Source organism: Alligator sinensis, unplaced genomic scaffold (assembly GCF_000455745.1).
Source record: "Alligator sinensis unplaced genomic scaffold, ASM45574v1 scaffold259_1, whole genome shotgun sequence".
In the NCBI taxonomy this organism is placed as follows: domain Eukaryota; kingdom Metazoa; phylum Chordata; order Crocodylia; family Alligatoridae; genus Alligator; species Alligator sinensis.
The window spans coordinates 171,416-183,872 of NW_005842430.1; positions in this window are offsets into that span (position 1 = coordinate 171,416).

Sequence of the window (12,457 nt, forward strand, 5' to 3'; positions counted from 1 at the left end):
GGAATTGCTGTGGAGCGCTGCTGACCTCTGTGCACCCCCTGCCTGGTCTAAATTCCATCACATACCCTGTGTCCTTCTTACTTAAATCATTGCTGGCAAAGATCTTGGCACTAGTTTTATAGTCTGCTCTTTTGTTGGCTTGTGGGTTGACATTTCCCTTGACAAAAGGACACGCGAGATAGGTGAGCAATGGGTCTCCTTTAGGAGAGGAAACAGTCAGGGGTAAGAGTTGCTACCTCATGTGTTCAGCATGGCTTGGTGAGGAGAGAACATGAGAAGCTGGCTGAGCGGAGTTGTAGTACGGTGCAGGGAGGAAAACAGGAATAAAGACAGTGGAGAATTTCTTCTGTGAAAGGGGTCAGTAGCAGCAGTCAGCAGCAGCATAAATTTGTCTCTTTTGAACCTTCTCTCTTCAACATCAATACACAAAAGCAGCATTTCAAAGATAGCTGTACTCATACCATTTCTGCTTGGGATATTGCAAGCAATTTTGTGAAATTCCAAGTGAAAATTATTCCCGCAGCTCATTTTAATATAGTTCAGAACTACTGTTCTGAAATGCTGCTGACACGGGATATGCCAGGGTTACAAAACTGCCCCAAACAGAATGGGAACCATTTTCAAACAGTATTTTATGGCAAGCATCATTGCACTTTTACACACCAGTACACAACAATATCAAACTTTGTCTTGAAGTCAATATAAATGAGATTTTGTTGGGTTTATTTTTCTGGTCCAGGTGGGGGAAGTAGTGAGGTGATGTGGAAGAGGCAGATTAGAGACAAGAGGTTCTTTGAAAGGAAAATAGAGGGTCAAAAACCAGAAGCACTATTCTCTTTACATGAAATAGAATTTGTGCCCTTTCACCACTGGATTTTAAGCCCGGTTAAAGATCATTGACTAAGCAGAGATCATTCTAGTTTCTACCAGTCTGACCAGTCAGTATGGATGGGAATCAAAACTGTTCAAATGCTCCTAGTCTAACTTAGGAAAATATAACTTTTAATCACTCTTCTTTTGTCACTTGGTTGCATGTATGTTAGCTATTCAAGTGGTGTCCAAAGCTGTTGTAGCCTAGACCATGTCCAACCTAACTTGAAATACTGATCTCTAATTTGCTTTAAGAGCCAAGATATATGGGCTTGAGAACATGAAAAACCTAGGGAACCTGTTGAAATTCATTTGACCCTGCCTCTCCATTCATAGTTTCATAGTTTGCAGGGTCGGAAGGGACCTTGACAGATCATCAAGTCCGACCCCCTGCCATGGCAGGAAAGAGTACTGGGATCAAACGACCCCAGCAAGGTGTTCATCCAGCTTCCACTTAAAGACCCCCAGGGTCGGAGCCAGCACCACTTCTCTTGGAAGTTGGTTCCAGATCCTAGCCGCCCTGACAGTGAAGTAGCGCCTCCTGATGTCTAGCCTGAATCTACCCTCTGCCAGCTTGTGGCCGTTATTTCTAGTCACTCCAATTTCAGCAATTTTGCTACATTATTGCTCTTTCCTTCTAATGATAAAGTTAAAGAGCTAATAATCAAACTGATGATAAAAGTTAAAAAGCATGAGCTGGCCATTATAAAAGCGACAGCATTAAGGAGGTTGAGATACAATGCCTAGGAAAACAAAAGGCAAGCACTACCATACCAGAACACACCTCTGACCCATCTGGGCTACTCTGACTCCAGCAGCTCCCATTTCAAGAGGCTTAAAAGGCAGATGCAAGACACCTTGTAACGAACAATTATGGCATGACCTACCCATAGGGGAAATTTCTTCCTAACCTCTATCAGCTGCTAGTTTATGCCTTAAGCACAAAAGCTTATGTCCCTTCAAAAATTATGTTTATTCTGTGAAATTTTGAGTCATGGCCCTTTTTAACTCTTACTAAGCTCTTGGCTAAGTGATATGATACGGGTTAAGCTCTACAAGATAATTATTTCTGATGTTAACAAAAAGGTGTCTTTTGTCAGTTTTATTTTTGTTGCCTTTCTTTCACTAAATGAAACATTGTTCTCATTGCACAACAGAAAACCAGAAGGAACTGATTTGATTTTTCGGTGCCTCTGCCATTTTTCTCATGCATCTTCCCTATTGACTAGACATTCCAGTCTCTCTTCCAATACAAGACCCTCCAATGTACAAGAATATTTTTCACATATCTTTGGGACGCTTCAATTTCTGCTATAACATTTTGGAGATCTCAGAATAATCAGAATGGACATAGAATCCCAGGTGATATACCACTGATTTTTTTAAATGGCATTAAAATATCTTAAGTGTCATTTTATTCCATTTATTTTGCATCCAAAGATTGTAGCTTGCTTCTTGGAATGCTGTTTCACATGGAGCAAAGAGGTTTCCATTGAACAGCCCACAGTGATAACTAGGGCATTTCCCTTGAGTGGCTGCAGATCATTTTAGATCTCTACAACATGTACAAATGGTTCAAATTTATCTTCCCAACATGACTTCTCTTATTTGCCAACAATGAATTTAATCTTAGTCTTATTAGATCATTCTGGGTTTTCTCACAGTTTCCTTCAGTCTTAATGAACCTATAATGTACATCTATTTTGCAAATTATATCTCTTCAGTGCTCACTCACCACAACCTTTCCAGTAGACCTAGTATGAAACCTAAAGCTCCAACTTAACCTTTTACCAAATGGAAAACAGACCATTTCTTTCTAATCTTTCTTTTGTCTCTTAGCCAGTTTCTAATCCTAGAAGTACATTGTCTCTCATCCCATGATTAATAACCTTAATAGTTTCTGTCATTGCAAAAACTGACTTCTGTGCTTGGATTTCTGTGCTTGGATTTCAGTATGTGCCTCCAAGGAGTACAGGAACAGAATATATAAAGAGCCTTTAGAGCACAGTAATCTTCCTTCAAATGCTTTGTACAACAGATGCATCACCTATTTTGTGGGGAAAAACCTGTAAACAGACCCTGTATCCAAACACCCCTGAGCTATGGGCTAGGTGGCTCCAAAATCTAAACTTGAACCTAGGACCAAAATTTTGCAAGCAGACCAAACTAAAACCATAGATTTGAAACCCCTAACCTGTAATGACAGCTAGATCTGAATTCAGGGACAGTAAACACAGAATTGATTTAAATAATGATTTTACAGGAACTACTTTAGCAAGCAGGAAGGTTATTATGGAACTATTAATACCACATGTATTCAGTTGCAGAAGTTCAAATTTGCTTACCTAGGCTCAAATGAAGAAGCACAACAACACATGAGTGAAGCATGATTTAAACCCATGTTCTTTCTTAGAACTGGGCAGGAGAGAGAACTCTGGCTGCTGTTGGCATGTTTCTAAAAAATGTCATGAAACCTTTAGCTTCCACCTCAACAGCAACCATAAATGAGGGTAAGAAATGTAATCTTGCTGATGTTGCTAAAGGATCATATATTGCTGTGCCTATGGTTGGGTAAATTTACATCAGGGATTGAACCTGGGGACCTCTGGTTCTAGAAGCAGAAACCATTGTTGTCTCTGCTGAAGACCCTAAGATCAATCAGCCATAGCTCCACAATGCTTGACCCCGTCTCCCTACAACCCACCTCTGAGTAGATCCAATGAATAAAAGTGGCTATATAAATGTCTTCTGCTGCCTGGCTTTCTCTCGTTCTTACATCACTAGAACTGGGCTTCAGGTTTAACCAACAATACTGTAGCTAAGTTAAGAGTGCCTCCAATGCAGCACACCGTCTTTCACTCTTCTTTAGTAGTCCTTAAAAAATTAAAAATTCCTTTCCAAGAGGGAATGAGAGTTCAAGTTACTCAGTGATATATTTGGGAAGGCAGGAAGCTGAGTATATACTTTATGCATTTTGTAGTTTTACAATCCAACTTCTCACAAAGCTTGTAACTAAGCAGTTCACAGAATTTAATTGTTAACTGTATTACTAAGGAATCTACTTTGTCAAATTGCAGCTTCTAGCACCACATGTCTCCTACAACTAATCAGCTTTGTTTCCCAGAGGTGTGGCATTTAATCCTCAAATTACAACACAAGTTTTAACAGGCAAGTTTTGTCCGTCACCAAGTGTTTAGTAATTAACAAAAAACCTCCTAACATTAATGGTTTATCAAAAATTCCAGTAAGTTAACTTACAGTAAATTAGGGAGAAATATACTTGAGAGACGCTTGCTTGGTGATCCTGTCTGTGGGATCCAATTAAAAGCTGCCAAGACAGAATTCCAGAGACACTCTGGTTATTATAAAAGGCCAAAGGGTGTGACACTGGGTCAATGGGTGGACCAAAGAACAAAGTTTGCTAGAAAACTGGTAGCCATTGATGCTCGCACAATTCAAGAAAAAGAGAGTGGGGAATATGGTACCCTGAAAGTTAAAACTGATATTGTTCCAGCAAAGGTGATGTGAGACTTCCCAGTGTGTCTCACCAGAGCAGACACATTGCCTACATTAACAAACCTCATATTCATTTTCACAGCCTCTAGCATTTCATTGGGATTTTTCCTCTCTTTAATATCAGTTAGTGGCTTCTAAGAGTTTAAACAATGGTGTATATTAAATGATGAGTAACCTGACAGCAATGCCAGTGGTGGCAATTTTACTGTTTCTTGGGAGTGTTAGGATATTACATGGATGACTAGGACATGCCTCAGTGGCAGACTGACAGAAATGAGTCTTTTCCCTAAGAGGGGTGCCAAGTTTTATTCATGAAACCACGCAGGTTTCTTTCTAGCGACAAGAAAGGTTTTTTGCTGGTTAGGTAGCAAAATGAAAGCAAACCACTGAATACTTGACATTTTTAAATATAAAATCTGGGTGAAAAAAACTGTCGCTATGAGAATGACTGGGAACCATTTGTAGGAAACATTTTCAAACTTTCTTAAATTTCAGTTTGACTGCTCCTAAGTTACAGAGTTCTGATTTCCCAAATGGGTAATCCTACCAACCAGAATAAAATCAACATTTAATATGGATGGACATTTACTAACTGTTGCACACTACAAAAGCCCAATATTACTTCACAATAGAAAAGTTGAGCCAAGGCTACTGCTTGCAGTTGTTCTCTGATCCAGCTAAGAGCCTTTCTCACTGGCTGAGCAAAAGATTATTTTGGATACAGAGAGCACAGTCATATTCAGGCTGAGATTTCCCAAGGAGTTTAAGGGAGTTAGGTACCTGTTTTCCATTTAATAGGCTCCTTTGAATAACCCTACCTCACTCATTCCAAATCAAACATACCTGCTGAAAGTATTCTAATTCTGTTTCTCACTGAAATAGATGTTGAAATTTTGAGTTTACCCAGTGGTTTGGGAAAAGAGCACAGTGTTCTCTTGGTGCAGCATTATATTTTCCTCTCCAAGTTGGATACAACATCAAGACCAGCTGATTTTCAAGGAGCTGTTTTTTTAAATAGACAGCTCCCAGGTGACTCCAGACATCACTACAGCAGCCGCAATATCATACATCCTTGATTGAACTTTGATTAATTTTCCAGGCCTTCCAGAGCCTGTGGCAAAAGGATCCACAGCAGTAGCTATAGCCATTAACTCCATCTCTTGTGATTTCCCCTTCTTCATTATGTTTGGGTCTTGATTGAACTTTGTTCCAAGTGAGTAGCTTTTGGCAATGGGCAGGGGAGATAAGACTTCAGAGACCAAGAGCACAGAATGATAATATATGAGAAAATTTGCAGTGATGAAGTTGTAGGGTTAGCTGGCAATTTCCCAGAATGCACCTAGACAATACAAGTAATGTCAGCATGCTTCACCGGCAAACCCTGTCTAACTGACTAAACCAAAATACTCATTTTATATATTTCTAAATTGTGAAGATTTTCCCAAAGTTTCATTACATGTAATTGATGTTATCTTATTATTGCGTTGCACATATTCAGAATCTGCTGTAGCAAGTTATGAATTGAATGCTGAATAATAATAAAAAAAAATCTGTCATGAGCCCGATTCTGATATTCCCAGTTTTATGAGTAGAAACACTTAACTCTGTAATAGCCAATTGAAGCCAACAGAACTATTTGTAAAGTAAGCTACTACACAGTGAGTGCATCTACATGTGTATTAATACACTTTAGTTAATGTGCATTAAATCTAGTACCTCCATTGTGAGGTACTAGGAAAATGCACATTAGCCTGTCTTAATGCACATTAACTAAAAAGCACCATGGTTTTTAAGTGACGCTTAATGCATATTAGCCTGTTTTAATGTGCATTAACTAAATACTATATTTTTAGTGACACTTTAATGTGCATTAAAATAGGCTAATGCACATTAAAGTGCATGTGTAGATGTGCCCAGCGTGAGTGACTGTACCAGAATCTAGCTGGATGAAAATACTAACTGCTTAGTCATCTCTGCGGAATTTGTTATATCAAATATTTGGCTCAGCAACCCAACCGTAAAAATCCATCCTAGCCAGCAGGTTGAGAAACAACAAATACCCTCAGAGGAAAATATGAAGAGAGACCCAACACAACATCAATAAAATTTTTCCCTTAAATCTTTCAGAATATTCCTTAATGTTTTGGTTACTTTATGGTTTTCCTTGATGCCTGGCATCGAAGAAATATGAATTTCATGGTGTTCTTTTGGCAAAGTGGCATTCAAATCCTGGGAAGATTCTTATTGACAGATTTAAAATTCCCTCTTTCACTTACATTTATAAATGGTACTGGTTTTTGTTCTTTTAAAAACACTGGAATCCTGCCTTTGGCATAGGTTTTCAAAGTTCCCTCTTTCTTGTGCTTTCTTGCTTGTGCTGTACCTGTAAATGGCATATACAGCAAAAGATGTGTTAACCGGCACTTTATTAGCCGGAAAACTCTATTAACCGGTATCTGAGGGACGCGACAAAAGCGAAACCGGAAGTACCACTTCTGGGTTTCACTGCCATGAGCAGAGTTTTTCTTTCCCGCTTCTTCGGCTCATGGCCCAGGGCAAAGCAGCCTGCGCAGGGCGCCCCCTCCCTGTCCCCCGGCACACTGAAGCCTGGGACTGCACCAGACAGTGCACATTTGATTAACCGGAATATTTGATTAACCGGCATCCTCCATTCTTGGGGGATGCCAGATAACAGAGCTTTTACTGTATATGTGGCTGCAGCACACTGGTTGACAGAAATTCAAACTCTGGTGAGAAATGCCCTTTCAGATCTTAAAAGCTCACTGCAATGGATATATGTAGACTCAAAGTAAGTGAGAACATTAAACCAGAAAGACTAAGGTAAAAACTGCCCAGACTCATATAACTCTTAACTCTTTTGAGATTTTGTTTGAGAAACCCTAACAGGGGATATCGCTAATGACCACCTGTTTAATGCTTGTTAAACTTTACCTTGCTCCTCTGGCAAGTTTTACAGCCCACACTGAGATTCATGCTGTCACGGCTAGACTGCTACTGGCACCCAGGCTCTGACTGCAGTGTAGGTATGCCCTATAGACTAATCCAGATCTTATTCTACCTATTACACTTAAGTGGTCTTAGGTACTCAAGTGTGATCCTGTTCCACTCTGCTCAGGTCTTTGACAAAATATTATACACACCAATTTTTGAGATGTATCATTATCTTAGCCTCAATATTAGCCACAGAAGACAGAATGCCTGAGGAGGACCCATCTTCCACTTTTTGCATGAACTGTTTTTCAGGGATTTGAGCAGAGTGGAACAGAATCACACTTAGATGCACAAGTCCAGGTGGAACAGGATTTGGCCCCTTGTTTCTACAAGTTCCTAGTCCAATGGGACTTGAGCCATATGAGGGTTTCAGGACATAAGCATGGTGCAACTAACATTGGCCTTGTCCACAAGCCACTTAGTGCGATCATGACATCTCAGGTACAGGCAGCTCCTTTTCACATGAACCCTTTACTTATACTAAGAGAAACTGATGAAGGAATCCATATCTGACACGAGTATCCATTTCTTTTCCAGTGCTGTCTTCCTAGTCCTATTCCCAGCCTCGTTCTAAGGTCTTCCCATTCCTACTTCTCATCCGTACCCCAGCCAGTGTTTGACTCTGGGGAGATAGAGAACCATTTTGGCAATGAGTCCTGCTCAACAGCTTGTTTGCACCCTGACCTCCCAGCTCTGTTTCCTTCATCTGATGCCAAGCTGTGGTCAGCAGTCCTTTGACTGGCTGGTCATTCTGATTGTAGGCTGCTTATATAGACAAACAGCACCTAACTGCAACCTCATATTTTCTCAGGTCATAATAACACAGCATAGATTTTTATACTGCAAGCCTGAGTATTGGCAGATCTTTAAACCTGCTGAGCTTAGAGCTCAAGTTGTGTATTTAAGAGTGACTTTGAGGAAGTGGATTTGTGCGTGGTGGGCGGCCACATGTTGAAATTTGCAAGAGCTGAGTAACTTGCGAGTGCGTTTGAATGTCATGATCTAAGGCTGGTGACACATGCAAATTAATGCTGGTCTGAATGGTAGTACTGTATTAACTGGCAAGTTCCTTGATTTTTAGTGACTGTTGCTTGAAAGCACACTTGAACCACCTCAGGTAAAATTGATGATTAAAGTGAAGCTGTTCTTTACTCATAGATGAACACTGTACATTTATTTGGTTATTGGATTGTGGACCGTATGAATATGTTGGGTTAGTCTAACAGAGTGATTAAAGCAAAAGGGAAGACATCGGGCTCTTTTCTCAGAAAACTTTTTAGAGTTGTTTAGAAGCAATGCTAGGACTAGAAAAGGCCCAGGAACCAGAAGATCATAGACAGCAGATGGATGGGGCTAAAGGGGCTCAGCCCTCCCAAATGTGGGGCAGTGGGTAGGGCCACAAGGCGACCCAGCCGTGGGCTCCAGGTGGCTGCAGCAGGGGTGGGGAGGGGCGTGCATGCAGCCAGGATCGCAGCATAGTGCGTGGATCACTAGCAGCATGGCAGGCAAGTACCAGTCTACTCTGAAGAGGAAGGAGCTTGTTGGGGCAGATTGAGGCCCCCACATTGAGGGAGGGAGTGGGGCATAGGCAGGGGTTGGGGTGAATGGGGCCCCAGCTGGGCCGGGTCGTGGGACAATTGGAGACCAGGTGCTTCATCCAGGGGTACAGGGGGCTCCCGCTGCTGTGCAGACCGTGGTGGAATCCTGGGGGGCACATGCCCCCTGATCTGTGAGTGGGGCGGAGGTGGCTGCTATTGCACACTGGGCTTTGCTCCTTGCTGCAGGTGTCCCAGGAGCAGTGCAATGTCACATGCCTGCCACCGCTGGGCTACGCCGTGTCCCCTGCCCCCCCCTGGCAGTGGGATGCACATGATATCGCACAGCTCTCAGGGCAGCTGCAGCAGGGAGCAAAGCTCAGTACGCAGAGGCAGCCACCTCCACCCTGCACACAGATTGGGGTGGGGGCGGGGAACGTGCCTCCCGAGCCTCTGCTGAGATGCGCACAGCACTGGGAGCCCCCCCCCGTGTCCCTGAATGAGCCACCTGGGCTCCGACTGTTGTACAACCCAGCCTGGCCGCAGCCCCATTCGTCCCAGCCCCTGCTCCTGCCCCACTCCCTCCCTCACTGCTGGGGCCTCAATCTGCCCCCTCCTCCCCCCAGCCCTTCCCCTGCCCCTTCCCCCACAGACTTACCTGCTGGGTGGGGGGAGGAGGCACATGCACACACATGCAGGCACATGCTCAGGCCCCCCCTCAAATAATTTTTTCTCCTTCCACCTATACAGAAGATAAAAAACAACAGCAGGTTTACAAAGGAGGTAGCAGTTCAGGGAAACCAGACTGTGAAAAGGGCACCTCATTCGGTACCTGAATACATTAGGCTTGCCTGGGTTACCATCAGAGGAAGGGGAGATTTAAGGTCAGCTGGAAATGTATGTTGTCTGTTAGCTTTTTATCATCCTCTTATATTTTATTTCTATTGTTAAAAACTAAAGTATTGGTTATTAAGAAATATATGTTATGCCACTGAAAGCCCCCGGTCTAAGGCTCCTGAAGAGAGCAGCTGTCTGAAATCAGTCAGACGTACTAACTAACTAGGTCATAGAAGGCATAACTTGTCCCTCTCATTTTTCAGTTTTTTCTTATTACTAGATTATGCAGCATATGTATTACTTACATTGCATCGACTAGTAGATTAGTAGATAGTATCCAATATTAGGCAGTTTCAGGTACACAAGCAGGGAATTGTCAGTTATACATGCTTTTACAGATATGGCTTTACCTCTGTAATTTACTTCTCCAATCCTTCCTCCCATGCCTGCTTTAAGCACTCTCCTGTCTTAACTCACCATAGAAAGGCATTTCAACCTTGACTCTCAGTTCCTCCCTCTTCACAGTTATCATGTGTCCTTCCCTCCTTTCCCCTCGTGCTATATCACTAAACACATACACACACTATCGTTCTCTGCAATACTTAATGCTCTGCTTGCATACCAATCCATTGCAAGTTCTAACCATCTGCTTCTCTTCTTTATGATCCATAATCATTGCACCATGGACTACAAGTGAGAAGACACCATGACAGTCAACTACTGCATGTGGAAAAGGATTAATGGGAAATCAAGAACATTTATATGGAAACTTTTTCAATCATTTAAAAGCTCTCCCATAGCAGAGGGTCTTTACAAACTAAAGGACTCAATCCTGCTTCATGTAGGCCAGTGGGAATTTTGGCATTTATTTCAAGGGAAGCAGGAGCAAGCCCTGTGGCAGTCATCAAGAGATGTTTTTATTAGTCTGGCCATATGTCTTGTTCCAGAACCCTTGCTTTGGCATAAATTTTCCTGCAATAACTACATCAGGACATGGCTCTATCTTTACTTCCTACAAAGTCACTTTTTTTAAGCAGAAAATTTGTAGCACAGCATATCCAAGTAGTGGGGAGAAGCACTAGCTGGACAAAATCTGAATAGGATTAAAGTATTATTATACAGAATATCATTGTCATCATTTTGAGGTGTCCCTTTCTTATCCTGTTTATAGATAAGTAAAATAACTCTTTGCAATTCAGTCAGAAATATCTTTATTTAAGTTTAGCTTAAATAATGAATAGTTAGGCTAATTTTTACTTTTATCTATAGTTGATAGCTTAAAACTGGAAAAAAAAAATCGGTGTATCAAAATATATCAGGCCAGATCCTCTATTAGGTTAATCATTGTAGTCTGACAGAAGTCACTTTACACCAGCCAGCTGAGCAGCTGACCCATAGTATTTATAATGGGTATGTACATAGATAGTGATTTTGTTCAGATGATCTCAAAGCATTTTATCTCAGGGCATTTTTATAACAGCCTTTTAAACTTTACAGTCCTGTTGTAAATTCACTTTAAACATCTCAATTTTTCGAATTGGCAAAGGAAGCCCCAGAGAGACTCACAAGTTTATACAGTGAGTCAGTAGCAGAGCTAAGAATTGAAAAACATATGGTCAATCTATCAGTAGTGTGCTCCATCCATTTTGCTATGAATAACAGTCTCTCACTGACCACTAATTAATGGAAATATGGTAATATTATATAAAGAAATACTGGAGTGTGAATACAATCTTTATTCTTGTAAGTTTTATTTATCTGTGCAGACATAAAACAAAATGACTCTTCTAAAAAAATCAGAACCACTGAATTATATTAATCAGTAAACAGAAATACTAGTTCCTTTGAGATACATTCACCTATTGAAAAAAATGGCTGCTTTAGAAAAAGCTCTAAAAACTAATTTCTTTCCTTAGAAATTGTATATTCTGCTTATCAAGATGTTTCCGCTCTACTCCAAACTACTTTATCTGGGCACCATTCATTCTGGAGCATCAACATCACTGAACACTAAATTTATGTTTGTGCAGGAGGAGGGATGCACTGTGCTTTTATGTATAGTTTTTGTGATGTAAATAAGCTGTTGCAAAGCCAGTCTGTAGAAATGGCAATATTTGGTGCTACTTTAATCTAATAACCAACTTCTCTGCACAGCCCAGCCATTAGCAAGGGAATACATTGCTTGTTTTACTTACCAATTAAAACGTTACATCATGACTAGCCAGTCACAATTAGAAAAACTGCCACAGTGAGCATCTAGTAAACATAAGTTGTGATCAAAAGTGTATCTGAAGCCTCCTTTATGACATCACTAGTAAATAAGCACAGTGTGAAACAACAAGTGTTTATCAAAGAATTTTACACTGCAATCCCCTGAGCCACTTACAATTGCACACAGGACTTTAAATTACTGACTGGCATCTTACCCTCTATTACAAGCTCTGAACACCCACCTAACTTTGAAATGCGGTTGAAAAAATAAATGAGCTGATAAAATAACAGTAATCTGGGGAAAAGACAGACATGCAAAGTAAAAAACAATTGCTCCTGCTTTGAAATCACAAGGTTTCTTTACTAATGCATGTCCGACTTAACTAAAATGCGGGCAAAGAAAATATGGACAAGGGGAATGACAAGCCTGCACGGGACCTAGGCATCCAGAGCTATGGGGAATTGGAGCTGCTGGG